The 17,136-nt window shown below is 42.3% G+C and overlaps 1 protein-coding gene across 2 annotated transcripts in view; it reads right to left on the minus strand.

Annotated features, from left to right (window-relative positions):
• The window catches only part of NRG3 (neuregulin 3), a 602,711-nt gene that overhangs the window by 62,790 nt on the left and 522,785 nt on the right, over positions 1 to 17,136 (minus strand). The window lies entirely within an intron of this gene.

Consider the following 17,136-nt stretch of genomic DNA (forward strand, 5'->3'; position numbering starts at 1 on the left):
AGCCCTGAGTGCTCACTGGAAGGACAGATCGTGAAGCTGAGGCTCCAATACTTTGGCCACCTCATGAGAAGAGAAGACTCACTGGAAAAGACCCTGATGTTGGGAAAGATGGAGGGCCCAAGGAGAAGGGGACGACAGAGGACGAGATGGTTAGACAGTGTTCTCGAAGCTACAAACATGAATCTGACCAAACTGCGGGTGGCAGTGGAAGACAGAAGTGCCTGGCGTGCTCTGGTCTATGGGGTCACGAAGAGTCGGACACGACTGAACGACTAAACAAATGTTGCTCTAACCATTGGAGTAGCTTTTGATTATTAAACTGTACCTTTTAAAACACTACTTCATTCAGTCTGAAAATTTCACTTACGTGCAGTTTTGTAAACGTATTTAATTCATTTGACTTGTTATTGGAACAAGTAAACAGCCTGAAAGCTCTGCTTTACATAGGGTTTTACAGTAGTCTAAATTTTACATATGTATCCAATTGCTTAACATAAATCAGCTGAAAGCACCAGTTCCTTCTCCGGTGTTTCTCACCATCCTCCATACTAGACAAAGGAAATCCCACACCTGGGTTCAATTGATATCCTAGCTTTTTTTCTTATTTTACTTTTTGCAGGGGGGGACGACCTCTGACTTCTGAGCATATGTATGAGCACTTTCAGGTCCCATTAGCCTCTCAACATGGTCACTGGGAATGTGGCATGATCTGATTCAATGAGCCCACCTAGGAAATGTTGTTTGCTCAAGAGGCCTGGCAGGTAGCTTCCTGACATAGCAGGAACAGCATTGCAGGGCATGGGACTAGAGGACCCCAACTCTACAGTTCTAGGATTCTAGTCTGCATGCTCCCAAAGGATGAAAGATCCTATATCTGCTATCATCATCACAGCAGCTGCTGCAGCAGCCAGGTAAGCAGATGAGGGTGGGGAAAATGGATTAGAGGGAGTTAGGAGTTCTTCTGGAGTCTGGAATACAATAAGAGCTGCAGAATTCAAGAAGCAGAATGCTCACGTTTGTACTGACAGTGAGCATTACAAGCCGGTACATTATGCATTCTCAGCCAGGGAATTGCAAACTTCATCGATGTTTCTAATCCGTGCTGAACTAGGTTTTTTTTTCTCTTTTTTGGCACGGGAGATAATGGCCAAGTGGTGAGAATCATCACCACCATTATGCAAAAATGGTGAGAAAAGAACCATACTAAAATAGCACGCTTTGAAGGATGGAATGACGCACTGTAAATAGGACGAGTCTTTTGTAGAAAGCTGAAGCCGCTTATCATCGTCTTTCTCTGGAGGGCATGCCCCTGACGTGGGAGGAAAATACACGATGGTTTCAGAAGTACCATTTTCTACCCTGTGCTTATGTAAGATGAAATTCTGCTCTAACAGAGCAAGACAACTGAAAATTCTGGTGTTACGAACATTCATTCATAGCTATTGCTACACACACACACACACACTTAGTAGGTCTCCTTTGTTCATCGCCATGGTTAGGAAAATGGTGCTCTTCCCTAATTGCATTAGATAAAATAAAAGAGTCAGCACATAAATAGTCCATCCCTGTCGGAAGACCATGGGGTCTGAGGGCTTGCCACCGGCTCAAAACTATTTGCTCAGTTTGAGACTGAAAATGTGTAACCTGAGAAACATTGCCATGCAGGAGACAACCACAGGGGGCAGCACACATCCATCGCTCCTCCTGGGCAGGGATAAAAAGACAGAGCTTTGATCTGTGGCAGCTAATGCAGGAGCCGTTATTAAGCAAGCAGTTGTAAACCTACTACTGCTGTGCTGTAGTAAGTGCCTGTCACACTAATAGGAGCTATGCCATTGGATTCCTTTCTGGAGGGCTTGAGTTGTGCATCTAAAGATAACAGAACAAAAGCAAACACACATAGCACAATCTTTCAGAATCTAGGTGTATCCTACAATTTCTTTGTGTCTTGTGCAGCAGCAGCTCATCACTGTGTTTCCAACCATCACATCAGAGCAGCACTCAGAGTAAGTGAGACCAGCAGCTGAATTGCTGAACAAAAGCTTCTATGAGGAATGTACTGGTTCCTCGTCCTCTTCTCCGCTAATAATTTAAATGGGTGGCATAATAATCAGTAGGCTTGCCCAGAAAATAAATACATGTTTACCAAATGGATATTTTTTGTCGTTTTTTAATTTACTGTTCTGTATTTTGTACATTTGTATTTTCAGTGCTCTGTATTCCAGAGTTTTGAATGTTTGCTGTAAGCTGCTTTGGGTGCAGCTCATTGTGGGAAAGTGGAATATAAGTAAACTCAATCAATTAGTCAATGTTTCCAGCACTTTTTTAAAAAACACATTTATGAGAATACATTAATCTGGAATTTTGTGAAGAGTATCACCAGTTCACATTCTGTCATAAATCAGTGGCCATATACATAATGTGAACTGGAGAAATTGCATTTCTAACCACTTGGAAATGCACTTCAAAGGCAATGTCACTCAGCGCCTGTCAGCTGATAGGTACTGAAAGACAGCACTTTGAAGAGCATTTCCAAGCAGTTTCTATTGGAAATGTGCTTCAAAGGCGATGCCTTTCAGCGCTCATCAGCTGATGGGTGCTGAGAGACGTTGCCTTTCAAATGTCAAATTTGGTCCATGGGGCTTGTGAGAATAAGAATATTGGCATACTGGGCTTAAAAGATTCCCCACCCCTAGTCTAATGGGTAAAAATTCATAAAAGAAACAATTCAGGTTCTACAGCAATGCACTTTAAGCCAATGGACACTCAAATTTGCCTTAACCTAACCTATCTAACTTGCTTTTATGGGTCTCCTTCTCTTTGTCTCACTCGCCAACTCCTCCACAGTATCTTGGCATTTGGTTTTCTTATTGCAGGTATGGCCAAACTTGGCCCTCCAGCTGTTTTGGGACTGCAACTCCCATCATCCCTAGCTAACAAGTCCAGTGGTCAAGGGTGATGGGAATTGTAGTCCCAAAACAGCTGGAGGGCCAAGTTTGCCCATGCCTGTCTTATTGGCTGCAAGAGAGTCAGAACGGCAAACCTCTCAACCAATTCCTCACTCAGGCAGGGAATTAATATCCTCATATAAACATTCCAAGGCTGATTAGATGGGCTGTTCATTGCAATATCTTCTACCTAGAAATTAATAATTTCCCCCCATACTTATCACTCAAAAGTTATTCTCACATATGTATTTGCAAATGGACACTGGCACCTCCAAATTACCACTATGTCTGCCCTTGATCTGAACTGAATATTCAGAAATATTCAAAATGCTCCAAAAATGTTCAGTCCTTAAATGCAATGCTTCAAACCTTGATTTTGGGTGTGGAATTTTGTCTTGGCATTCAAGCAATTTAGACTTTAGGCCCTGTTTTGACTTTCACAGGCATGCAATATGAAATCTCATTAACACAGCCAGTAGATATTAAATAATACTACCTGTCAGTTCTCAAAAATGGGGAAAAAATTCTTATCAGTCCTTAATACTGTCTTATATTATAGACTATTACATGTTGTTAGCTATCAAATTTCAATGATCAAGTACCTAATAGTGGCAAATGATAACAAATGGAAAATACAGGCATCAAGTATTCATTATAAATAATCTGTAATAAAAATCTACAACAATTCATGGAGAAGGGTTATTTTGCAAGCAAATTTGTTTCTGCTGTAGTCTCCATGCAACCAAAACAGTAGCATGTGTGACAGGGACCCCTATGTTCCACATTAAACTGTTAAATGAAGCAATTCAGAGATTCGGAATAAGGTGTTGTTAACACAGATAAGATACAAAGCTCTGCTTCTCTTTTTCATTTGGTTTGTGAGGCAGTAGAGACAGCAATGAACTGGGTAAGGGCTCAAAAACGGAACTCCGTCCAGATAAAACAGAGAACCTTTGTAGCTGGCTTGACTGGCCAGTGGAGGTAGTGTTTAATATATTCTGGATGAAATTTCACTCCCTCCTAAAGGATCAGGTTTGCAGCTTGGAGGGTCTCCATAGATCCAGCAAGCCCAAACATCGTTCAACAGGAGGCTGGTGGATGAACTGCGATTCCTCCATCAAGCCACAATATTTTGGTGAGCTCTTAACTGGACTATTGCAATTCATTGGAGATGGTGCAACTTTTGAAGGCTACCCAGAACGTTTGGTCAGTACAAAACACCGCAGCTAGGTTGCTTACTCAGAAAAACGACAGCAGGGGTGGGCGCAACACATTATCAGAGTTCAGGGACACATTCTGGTAAAGCATAAATACTCAGGGGTGAAACAGGGCCACTGAGGGGAGTGGTGTGGGGAGACCACCAAGGGCCAGATAAAGTAGATCACAATAGACACCTAGAACTGAGAATCTCCACTCCTGAGCTACTCAGAACACATTCTGCTAGTGCTGAAATTGCCTACCTGCTCATTTCTGGCCCAAATTCAACGTGCTGGTTATTAGCTATAGCAACCTAATGGATTGCTAAGGGAATTTGAGAAGGATTGCCTTTGCATTGCCTGAGCATGCCCAAGTTATTCTATTGTCATCAGAGGCCATTCTCTGAGTCCTTCTGTCATTTGAGGCTATGAAGTTGGTGACTAGGGTCCCAAAGAACCTGGCACAAACTTTTGAGACTTTCCATGCCTTCCTGAAAAGAGGTACATCCTTTCAAATTTGCTAAGTATTTACAGAATGCTTTTGACTCTGAATATATATATGCAAAAGATTGGAGGGAGGGCATGCTCGATCCTTCCCCATGTATTTTAAATTTTTGTCGCAATCTAGTAGCGATGCTGGAGGAAGTGGATTTTTTGTGAATGCTGAAGAAAACAGACTTGATCTACAGATTCTAATTGCAACGTCCTTGTCACTTAGATGTCACACTTCTACAAAATATGCAATACAGGCTCAAAAACGGTTAACAAAATGTGTTGCACTACGTGTAATTTAGGATAATATAACTTTAGAAGTGTGTACATTGGGATAAAAGATGAATTTAAATGCGTATCTGTGCAAATTTTTAAAATAAAGATTAATGCAGAAACAACAGAACAAAAGCAACTTATGAATGAATTCATGTGAAATTCTCATCAATCAGAAATAGAACGAACAATCCAGTGAGATAAATATACAGGTTATCTTCAACCAGATTTTATTTTAAAAAGTATATAAAAATGTAAGGTTCTATGTCTATAAAGCTACTGAATAACGACAAAGCTGAAGCTACGAGACTTGGATTTTATAATGAAACAAAATTCATTTGTTCTCCCCTCATTTAAACAGACAAGTTATTTATTTAGAGGCTCTCCAGTTTTCTACTCTCCCTGGGAAGCTAGACCCCCATTTTACTGACTGATGGTTGCACTTCCTCAGCAGAGAGAGGCAATAACAGCAAGCTGCAAACCCCTTTCCCACATGGGGAGTTCTTGGCTTTGAACTATTAAAATAAATGGAAGCCCATTTTGGCTTTTCATTATTTATACAATTTAATTTTAATATAAGAGCTGGGGGGAGCAATTAGATCTGGAGTGCAGCACAGCCCATGTGCAAAGAAAGACAAACACATTTCTGAACAAGGAACCATTTTTTCCCAATAGCGAGAAAGGCTTGATGTTTAGAGCACAGCCTCCAACAATTAAACAGTTCAGGGAACTCAAACAGTAGCAGGCCACACATATTGTGGCATACAAATCTTGGAGTAAATTGCAACAAACATTCTTCAGTCTAATGGAATCAGTAATTTGCTGATGGTTTTAATGGTTTTTAAGCAGAGGAGGGGCAATTCTCCCTTGAATTGGTTTGCGTTAATAGCTGGAGCAATGAGTGTTGTGGTAAAAGTTCAGATGAAAATGAAGATGTGATGTTTAAGAAGCTGAAATCATGCAGATTTTCTCTGCACAAAGCAAGTAACAGAAATTATGCAAAAGTTGTTTCGTATACATAAAAGCACATAGCCAAATCAATCAAAACATTTACCTAGACACAAACTACATTCAGGGTCTTCATGCATATTATTTATCTCTATGGAGATATGTATTTATTTATGTAGAACATTAGTGTATTAATCTGCAAGGCCCTTAGCAATATGCATCTTGAATATCTTAAGGAATGACTTTGAGGGAGTGTCTTAGATGAACAGCTCACATGTACCAGAAGCCACAGATTCAGTCTCATGGGCCTGACTCTGGTGAACTGTCTCCCAGCTGAGATTAGATAGCCCTGCTTCCCAGCTGAAATTTTGTGCTTGACAAAGCGTTATTTCAGGATTTCTATTTTTGCTGTTTTATGACTTTCAATTGATCTTCTTGCCCCTTGTAATCTTTTTTTTCTACACCGCTTAGAAACTTTGGTAATTAAGCAGTACGGAAATAATTTAACTTTTTTAAAATGATATTTTCTGATGATGGGCATTCTGAGGATGTAAAAAAATCTAAGGACAATTTCTGAAGCCAAATGATTTTCTGATCTTAGAGGCTGTCTATGTCTGTGGAGTCTTTCCTTAAGGAGGGTGCACTGGAGATTTGGGTCATGAAATATTGTGCAAGGTAGGGTAGGCTGAGAGTGTATGACTGGACTAAGCTTAAGGACTGAGTTTGGACTTGAACATGGATATCCCTGTAATACAGTGTAATACAGTATGTAATTACAGTGTGTAATACAGTGGTACCTCGGGTTAAGAATTTAATTCATTCTGGAGGTCCGTTCTTAACCTGAAACTGTTCTTAACCTGAAGCACCACTTTAGCTAATGGGGTCCTGCCGCTGCACGATTTCTGTTCTCATCCTGAAACAAAGTTCTTAACCTGAGGTACTATTTCTGGGTTAGCGGAGTCTGTAACCTGAAGCATCTGTAACCTGAAGCGCCTGTAACCACAGTACATGAAAATATGCACCTCAATGGCTTTCAGTAGTCAATAATATTGCTCTAAACTGCAGTGGTTTCATAGTTAGCTAGGTACTGCAAACCCTGTTTTTCAAAAGCCAAGTCATAGACCCTCCGCTTTTGAAATTTTTGATATCTCTATGGTAGATTTTGTTATGTGAATAGTGCCATGGACCCCCTGGATGGGTTACACAGACTCCCTGGGGTCTATGGCCCACCAATTGCGAGACACAGCTCTAGAGTGTTGTGGATGAAGGCTGGTCTATACACTGGACAAAACTGTTTCCTCACTGTGATTATTGTACAGTAGCATCCACATGCTGGGTACCACTGAAAATATGCAGAAGAACAATACCCTTGATGAATGACAATATCTAGACTATATATTTTTAAAGGCTTTAATACTTTCAAAGGAAGTCAGGAAAAATTGTGAAGCAAAGCTGTGGAGGAAAATGTATCCCCAAAGGGAGATCATTAATATTTTTTCCTCATTTGATAATGTTGTCATGGAAACAGAAGAAAAGGAACTCTGTATGAACTTCATTTCAATGTATTCAGTTGCCTGTTCATTGTCACCCAATCAACATAAAAATGGGGCAGGCACCCCTTGCCTAAGAGTGTCATGAAACATCTTAATCAAAATAGGCATTAGGAATACTAGGGAACAGTTCCTTTCATAAACAGCCCATCAAATGTAAAATTATAAAATGAGGGTGCAGGTAAAGTCTAAGGTGATCTTGTCATTTCCACTTCAGTAATGTATTATATTAGACTTCATAGATAAAATTTATTAGCAAAAAACAATGACATTTCCAAAGAGATGAACAGGGAAAGATGCAGAGGCAGAGATGATGGAGGCAACAATGCTTCTAAATGCCAATTACTAGAAATCACAGAAGGAGAGAGTGCTCTTGTGCTCGAATTGTGGGTTTCTCACAGGCATCTGGTTGGCCACTGTGAGAACAGGATGCTAGACTACATGGGCCATTGGTCTGAGCCAGCAGGCTGCTCTTATGAGAACTCCGTCCCCTTAAACAAGGCGGTAAGGGAAAATCTAGCAAATTCAAATCTCCAGGGCCTGCTGAGCTACAACCAAGGGTGCTAAAGGAACTTGTGGATGTAATCTCAGTGCCCTGTCTATAAACTTTGAGAATTCTTGGGTGAGGTCCCTAAAGACGAGAGGCAGGCAAATGTTCTTCACAACTTCAAAAAAGGGAAAAAGAAGACCTAGCTAACTAGTGACCACTCAGCTTTCTTAACACCCCTTTGGGGTTGCTTCTCCTGCCCTAAGTAATTATCCTTTCCCTTGATTTGTCCCACAACACTTCTAGATTTTGTTGCTCCCCCAAATCTGGCTCTCTTTCTCCTACCTACTCAACATTGGCCAGTTTCTCCCCACCCCCAGCACACCTCTGATTCTCCTGCTCCAAGCTTTATTTCCCTCCAAATGCATGACCATTCGCTTATATAGAGGAGAAAGTAAGGGGATGTCCTCATGGGTATCATTAGTCCAATATAATGACTATGTTTTTGAGCACGGAATCTTTCATTTGGATTATGAAACCAAATTGAGCCAAGAACACTCTGTTACCTGGTGTTCCATGATGGGACTAAACAAGAGGGGAAAGAGAGAAAGGATAATTGTGTGATGCAGGAGAAGACTAAAAGTTAGAGAACAGTAATCATGAAGTGAATAAGTAGTATATCAGAGAGAGCTAGAGCAAGGGGCACACACAGGAAAAAATGAAGATAAAGAGCTTTAATAAATGACTATATATAACTCCAGAGCCACTTCTAAATTAATAGCAAGCACTTCTTGAAATACCAGGGCCATTTATTCCTCTCATTTTATTTCATTCTCTGGCAAACCTCTTCAATGGGTCAACAAACCAAAGATTTGTGTTCTTGGAGAGTTTGATAATAGGGTGGCTAAAAGGAGAGACACAGAAAATTTCATATGATTTCAATCTTTTCTTCCTCTCTCTGTCTCTCTCACACACAAATATACTTGATAGAAAGGAAACAAGTCCCTGTTTGGGTCACCGTGATATCCTACTGGACTTCTGCTCTGCTGTCTTACACAAGCTGCCCAGCATGCTATCAAGCAGGCTTTCTTACGAGGAGACCAACCGGTGCAGTTGCCACCCAGATTCCCTTCAGGTCCTGGAGCTGGACCTGTATTTCTATATTCCTCTTTGGCTGCAACCCTACACATATTATCTGAAAGTAAATCCCTTAGAACAGGGTTCACTTCTGAATAGACATCATTAGGATTGTGGAGTTAGGCAGCCATTTGTTTTGTTCTCCAACTGGCTATTCTTATATCCTTGTTTTTAGAAACTGAGTTTACTTGCTGTAGATGACATGCCTACTGTCTGACTGGAGAAATGAACTCGGGTATTTTTGTTGTGGGGTGAGGTATTTTCTGCAAACTTCCATAAGGTAAGATGTACTGGAAGCCATGACAAACCTTGGGAAACAGTTCCTTTGCTTATTCACAAGGCCTCTGGAATATTTATTAAACAACGTAGCTTCAAACAATCCTTTCCACATTGATTCTTTTGGGAGGGAACATTTCCGAATTTGCCACATGCCCCCTATGCATCACTGAACGAATATTCTAAGAAGTCTTCTGAATGTACATTCAATTTATGAGTAATACTGTGACTTCCTAGAAGGTATCCAACACTCCATTGTGGCTGCATGTTGCTGGGGGTGATTGTGGTTAGGAATGTAAGAAGGCATCGTTTTCTGTTGCATGCTATATTCATTGCCTGCAACCTCACTTCTGTTCTGCCACCCAAAACTATGCTATCCATCTCTCTTTCTACCGTAGCAACGTTATGTAAGTTACGTCACTCATAAAATCAATCACACAAATTATATTGTTATGTTATTCCACCCCATTCATTTCAATGCAAAGGAAACACAATGAAAATGGCGGAAAGCATAATCACTTATGTAGCATTTGTTGACCTTAAACAACAACAATAGTGGATAGTGATTGCATTTGCTATACTGATTTCCTTTCCAGGTGTGGGACAAAAAAGTAAACAGCAGCCACTTCCACTCCTGTTTCAGCTTCAATGGAATTATCCAGAATCCCTAGTTGTGGTAGGCAATGTATTTCAGGGAAGCTTGGCCAGCATTACCGCTATTCTCGCTAAGAAACCCCTAATATGATTTCAAGGAACCCCAGTACACAATCTAAAAAGACACTGGCGTATCCTGGATTCCAGGGTAATTTTAGTGGATAGAAGGTAGACTGGATAGCCTCCTGGTGGCCTATTTGTGCAGGACCATCTAGTAACAGCAAAGAATACTGGACAATAATGACGTTCATCTGATCAAGTAAGGTTCCTCTTGTGTTCTTAAGCCATGCATACACGATTGCTTTTTGTTGTTCTCTTGTTTTGTAAATGAAAAACTCAGCAGTGGACCTTGGGATCGCAGTACAGTGGTACCTCAGAAGTTGAACGGAATCCGTTCCAGAAGTCCGTTCGACTTCCAAAACATTTGGAAACAAAGGCACGGCTTCAGATTGGCTGCAGGAAGCTCCTGCAGCCAACCAGAAGCTGTGGAACCCACACTGGATGTTTGGGTTCCAAAGAACATTCGCAAACCGGAACACACACTTCTGGGTTTGCGGTGTTCAGGAAACAATACATTAGACTTGCAAGGCATTCGGGATCCAAGGTGCGACTGCGTAAGAAAAGCAGCAGACTATGCCAAACTGAAATCAGCCCACCCACACATAAATAAACTCTTCAAAACTTAGTAAGATGGTCCCTGAGCCTGCATACAGCCAAGAATGGAAAAGTCCAAAGCCTATTTATCTAAAAACTCTAAAGCTCCAACTTTCCACAGCTTTCAGAATATTTGCATGTCCCATTCACAGCTGTATCTGAATATAAAATCTGATAGACAGCGAATGTGTTTTTCCTGGATTTGTGATAGCATATGCAAGGGGAAATCACTAAACTAGGAAAGTCTTGAACAGCTCAAGGTTCATTATACGAACAAAAAACCCATTTCCATTTAGTTTTAAAACTCCCCTTTGAATAGCTGAACAAATTCTTATAGTGCAGTCTTGGAAATGGCTGATAGCAGATGGAAATGGGGAAATGGATATTCACTCATTTGTCTTTCCTGCTAAGAATTTTGGATTCAAAGTGAAATCGTTGTCTGTCTGTATTTTTTTTTTAAAGATGCATTTCCTGAAGTGCATGACAGCAGATTTAGAGTCCAATCTACATTCCACTGGAGACAATGGCAAAACACCCATTGATTTTAATAGATCTGGATTGCACCCACAGAGAGGAAAATGAAACTACCATATGATGAAAGACACCATATAGCCTAAAGCTAAGGAAGCTACTTTCAAAACTACAGTGCTGCTCAGGAATTAAGAAGTAAATTAAAGCTATCTGCTTTGGATAAGGAACTAGACAAAGTTTTCATTTTGCCTTAAAAATAAGTCATTATTACAGATCTTGGAAATATTCCACAAGATTCCACATAGTACATAAAATATGGAATACAACTATGGAATTCTCTTCCACAATGTATAGTGTTGGCCACAAACCTGGATGGCTTTAAAATTTTACTTCTGTTGGAGGTACTATGTCATGATTACTGGTGGGAGTATTGTTGCACTCAGGTTCTGGTTGTGGGCTTCCCATGGGCATGTGGTTGGCCTCTATGAAAACAGAGTGCCGGGATAGATGAGAGTTTGGTCAGATCCAACAGGAAACTTACATTTTTACGATCAATAAACTATCCTTGATTCAAACTGAAATCCATTAATTCCACCCCAAGCTTTCCCAATGATTACTAAACCCTTCCTAAATACAAGTGGTATTTTGTAGATTTTCCAGAAAAGCCTGGAGAAGAAGAAAAAACCACACAGATGGATCAGGTGCCCCATCTTCCCTGCAGAACCCTCCCTCATTCTTAAACAAAAAAGCGACTTCCACCCTACAGAGGAGGTGGGGTTGCGGGCTTCAAGGTCCCACCATGTGTGCGGGCGCACGATTGGGGGATTCCCGGCCACGTGACCCCCCCTGGCCAGCCAATCGGCTGGCTCTGGGGGCATGGCCTGCCCTATTTAGGATAGAACGTGGCCAGGGATCTCCCTCTTTGCCGCGTGCCAGCTATCGAGAGGATGGCGTGCATCTTCCAATACGGGAAATGTTGTGTGGTTGGCTGGTATAATTTATGGGATTAGGGATTGGTTGCAGGTTTGAGGGTATTGGCGGTGAGCTTTTTGCTCAAGTGGCGGTTAGGCATTGGTATTGTTCTGTAGATGGAAGCACCATCGCCTGCCCCGCAGATTGAAGGGTAGTCCGATAAAGGATTCCAGGGGGTGTGGCCCTGTCCGAAGCCTAGGGAGGTGAGGGCCTAAGGCATGCCCCCAATCGGTGACCCCGGGGGAGTTCCTAGTTGATGTGTATCAGCAGGACTCCCTCTACTGGTGGTTAACCCTTCCCAGACTTCAAGCGGACAGGCTGAAGTCAGATATAGTCGGTTAGGACCAATGCCTAAGCCAATACTGCTCATCACCTGTAACCAATCAAGTTGTGGCCTTATTTAGCCCATTAACCTTAATAATTGTGTCATGTGTCATTATTTCCACTGGGGGGGGGGGGACTTGACATGCAAAGCCTTACTTGTGAGAAAGGAGAGTGAAGGAGAGACTACAATCCCATGTCCCCTAGCAGGAGCATCATTTTCAAATTAAGGACAGGGCCTATAAATACTGATTCCTTTATTTATCCCCATACTATTCTCAAGAGAAAGTTATCATCATTTTTTTGCCTCTAAAGTGGAGTGTGAGGATGTTCTGACAGCCAGTGGGGTTGAGCTTGACTCATATTTGGAGATGTCTGAGAGCCCAGGTCAAACTGAGGTTTTCCACGATAGGTGACATTATTGCCCCAGTACTGAATGTGTTCTCTTCCTTACATGCACTGGGCTTACTATGCAACATCTTGTGCAACATTTCTCTCTCTCATTGTTTGGGGTGGGTGGGAGGGGGGAAACTGTATGGAAACCTTTTGCTTTATTTGGAATACTTAATATGAAACTGCAAATTTGCAATTTCACTCCCAGAAGTGGAATTCATGCTTATTTGCAGCCTTCCCAAAATGACCATACAAAACCACAACTTTTGATGCTGCTGAAGACAGAAAGAAGATGAGATGGGGGGGGGGGATGCAGAAATGTATGTCTTATTATACAGTATAGCAAGTTCATAGCTTAACAATAAAGAAATAAAAGGCGGCGGCCAGCAAAGTAAATGCAAGGTGTTAATGTATTCATTCATGCATAATGCAAGAAATATAAGATTACAATTCTGGGTAAGATTCCCCCCCCCCAAAAAAAAGCAATATGGAGACTAAAAGAAAATTATTATCATTATTTTTAAAAAGTAAATAAATAAGTTTACCATAATGAACTGCAGAAGAGCCCTCTACAGTGAAGTAGATAGACATGCAATCCTTGTTCATTAGAATCATTGGGGTTTTGCCATTTATTCCAATGGGACAAACACTTCAACAGCCCAGGTCTGTGATAAAAGGATGCCCTTATGAACAATAGCTGAACAGCAAAGTGGCAATTCCTTGAACCGAAACCCACAGGGAGAAAGACTAACTTCACAACTAAGCTATCAACACAAGGGGCATTATTACGTTAGTACGCTAAACACACACACAAAGTACTGAAGGAAGAAATGAAGAGATTGAAGAGAAGAAATTGAGCAGGCAATAAATATGACAAAGGGATATAGTAGACTTGATGGATGGTGTTCACTGCTGGAACCATACAAAAAGGATGCTGGAAGTGCAGCACTCTGAAACAGCGTTATGGGTAGAGAATTCCAAACTAGATGATTAACATGTTATTACTGACATGCTTAATATTAATAAAAATGAGATTCTTTCACAGATGTGGATTGCAAATATGTTCAAGAGCCAGAGTTCTGAACTATTTTGATTTTTGCACAGTTGGTCAAAGGGCCCCAATTTTAGTCTTCCCCAATCTGCTGCCCTCTAAATGTTTGGGCTAGAACTCCATCCCTGACTATTCACCATGTTGGCCAGGAGTGCCAAGTTGAATAAAATATTGGAGGGGGAAATATAAGCTCCACCCAACACAATTAATCAAATGACACAGCATGCACACACACACACACACACACACACATTTGAAGGGCAATGTCCATTAGCTTTTCCATGATCACTGCAGATGGTGATAGCAGCCACGAAATTAAAAGACGCCTGCTTCTTGGGAGAAAAGCAAAGACAAACCTAGACAGCATCTTAAAAAGCAGAGACATCACCTTGCCAACAAAGGTCTGTATGGTAAAAACTATGGTTTTCCCAGTAGTGATGTATGGAAGTGAGAGCTGGACCATAAAGAAGGCTGATCGCTGAAGAATTGATGCTTTTGCATTATGGTGCTGGAGGAGACTCTTGAGAGTCCCATGGACTGCAAGAAGATCAAACCTCTCCATTCTGAAGGAAATCAGCCCTGAGTGCTGAGTGGAAGGACAGATCCTGAAGCTGAGTCTCCAATACTTTGGCCACCTCATGAGAAGAGAAGACTCCCTGGAAAAGACCCTGATGTTGGGAAAGATGGAGGGCACAAGGAGAAGGGGACGACAGAGGACAAGATGGTTGGATAGTGTTCTCGAATCTACCAGCATGAGTTTGACCAAACTGCGGGAGGAAGTGGAAGACAGGAGTGCCTGGCGTGCTCTGGTCCATGGGGTCACGAAGAGTCGGACACGACTAAACGACTAAACAACAAAGCCCATTAGCTTTGGGAGGCGGCCACCTCAAATATTTTCTTGGGATGGTGAAGGCACCTGAGCTGCTAGGAGTTGGTCCTGCAACGCTGGCTGGTGCTCATGGAAGCTGTAGTCCAAAATATGTGGAAGGAACCAGGCTGTGGAAGGCCAATATGAAAATTTACACATATGACCTAAGAGCATACGGAGAGCCAAGTGGGATCAGATCAAGGGCTCCTCTACTTTACTATCTTGCTTCCTTAAGTCACAAGTTATAGGCTTCTGGGAAGCTCACACTTAGGATAGAAAGCAACCATTTTTTGTTCCAGTGTTGGGGTTCCCCAAACTGCTTGTGACTTGGGATGAGTGGCACACTGCCAAGTCTAAGGAGATTACTGCTGATCCCGCTCACATATCTTTCGCGTATCTGCTACTCTGTCCAATTCTGGCTGCTTCAGAAGCACCAGCTGCCAAGGAGGGGAACGAGTTAGGAAGAACAGGGAGTAAGGGAATACACCTAAACAGACTGCGGCAGGAGAAGATTAAAATCAAATAGAGCAATCAAAACAAATCAATACCCAGGTAAAATAAGAGGAATGAATGAAGCACAGAGAGTCAATGTAAAAATGAATTGGTTTGGAATGAGGGTATGATATGGAGGAGAGAATGTGCCATGCAATCCGCTCACAAGAATTAGCAGTAGGGGGACATATATAATCAATAATTCTGTCTGCTTTCTATATCATTTTAGTACATGCAATGTTTGATTTATGTAGCTACTGCATTATCTAAACATCCACGCCCTTCCCTTTTACAGAGCAAATGAAGATCTATCCCTCTGAATGTGACACCATATTTATTTTGTCCTACTTATGGTAAAAGGGGACACTGGCTTGGCTCACACACATCAAGCTCAACCAAACCCCAGCTTAACATGGACATGCGAGTATGTTGGCTCCAGGAGAGGAGATACTTTCTGCTTCACTCCTCATGGTGGTTTGGCTGCTGAACTGGAAGGTTTGGTGAGGGAGTAAGAGGCCCCATCTATTTGAGGAGAATAGCTTGCCATCTTATTCTCTACAAACAGAGCTGGCCCTTCTGTCTGGCAGAGTAAGGCAGTTGCCCAAGGCAGCTTATCTTGGATGTTTTGAAAGAGCACTCTTATTGTAAATTTCACTCCCACGGGATGGGACTTTCAACCTCAGGTGTCGTAATAGCTTGGTCAACTTTGGGCACTATGCACCTTAATTTGGGGTGGGGGATATTTACTGTTCCACATCATGCAGCAAAATGTCCTGGGCGGGCCCTCAATATAAATGTTTCTACAAAGAAAGGATGAACGAGTCCAACAAACTGGAGGACTGAGCCCGATGTTAGAATTCCTGCTCTGTGACTGCAGTCATGGGATTGTTGTCTATCACATGACAGTATATGTTTTGACTCCACACAGTGGGAAGTGATGGAGACAGGATGTTTGTGTTACTGTGTTCCGTGAAGTGGGACTATTGTCCTTTGTTCTTTTGCTCTTTGTTGTCTGATGCTAGAGAGAGAGAGGGAGCCATGCTGCAGAGCTCTGTGTGTGCTTATATGTAAATAAAGTAGATTAGCAAAAATGCTGAGTTGCTGAGGTCTGTCACACAAGCTGTGAAGACTCTGCGGATCCATAGGTGTGCCAATGTCTGTTGGCATCGGTCGCTGTGTTGTTCGGGCTGAAGAAAGCTTTTGAAGCTCCCATACGATTGACCAGGAGGGAGGGAACATGCCAGTCGGGCATGTGTCTCTGCCAGGGTCCTACTCGAGTGTAGGATGAGCTCCTGACACCCACAACTCCCCACAACAGAGGCAGATTTAGGGCAGTGCGTCCGGTTCAGCTGCACTGGGTGTCAAGGCTAGGGGGTGCCCCAGGGCACAGCAACTATGACATAGTGATTTGAGCAGAACAGAAGGCGAGGCGTGGGTGGTGCTGAATTTTTGCCTCACTCAGGGCATCACTGACATTCAAAACAGCAAAGCCCACCCCTGCCTGCACCATCATCTTCCCTTCTGCATGATGGCTACACATCCATTCCCATCTTCCCCATGTCCCAAAGTAAATCAGTCCAACTCGCTCCCTATTGCCATTCTCTATACCTCCAAGACAACCCCCTCAAAAAACCCCACACCCCTCCTACAGTACACCCTTTGCAAGGCAGTGCTGGCAAACAGCTCCTCTCACAATGTGCAGCATCAAGGAAAGTTGTGCTGCAGTGGCTGCATGCTTGAGGCTGGAGTTGAGCCCCACCCCCGCTCTCTGGCACCCTCATTGGCCCCATGCCCCAAAGGTGGCACCTGATTGGCTGAACCTATTGCCACTCTTGCTCTGGTGCCATGATTCAGTTGAAGATGGTGGGTGTAGCTGTTGTGCATTGTGCCTCTATTACCTGCTACTCACTCACCAATGTTATACTTTGGTCTTGCCGTCCGGCACTGCAGCAG

Source organism: Podarcis tiliguerta (genome assembly GCF_965153285.1).
Source record: "Podarcis tiliguerta genome assembly, chromosome: 5".
Lineage (NCBI taxonomy): Eukaryota > Metazoa > Chordata > Lepidosauria > Squamata > Lacertidae > Podarcis > Podarcis tiliguerta.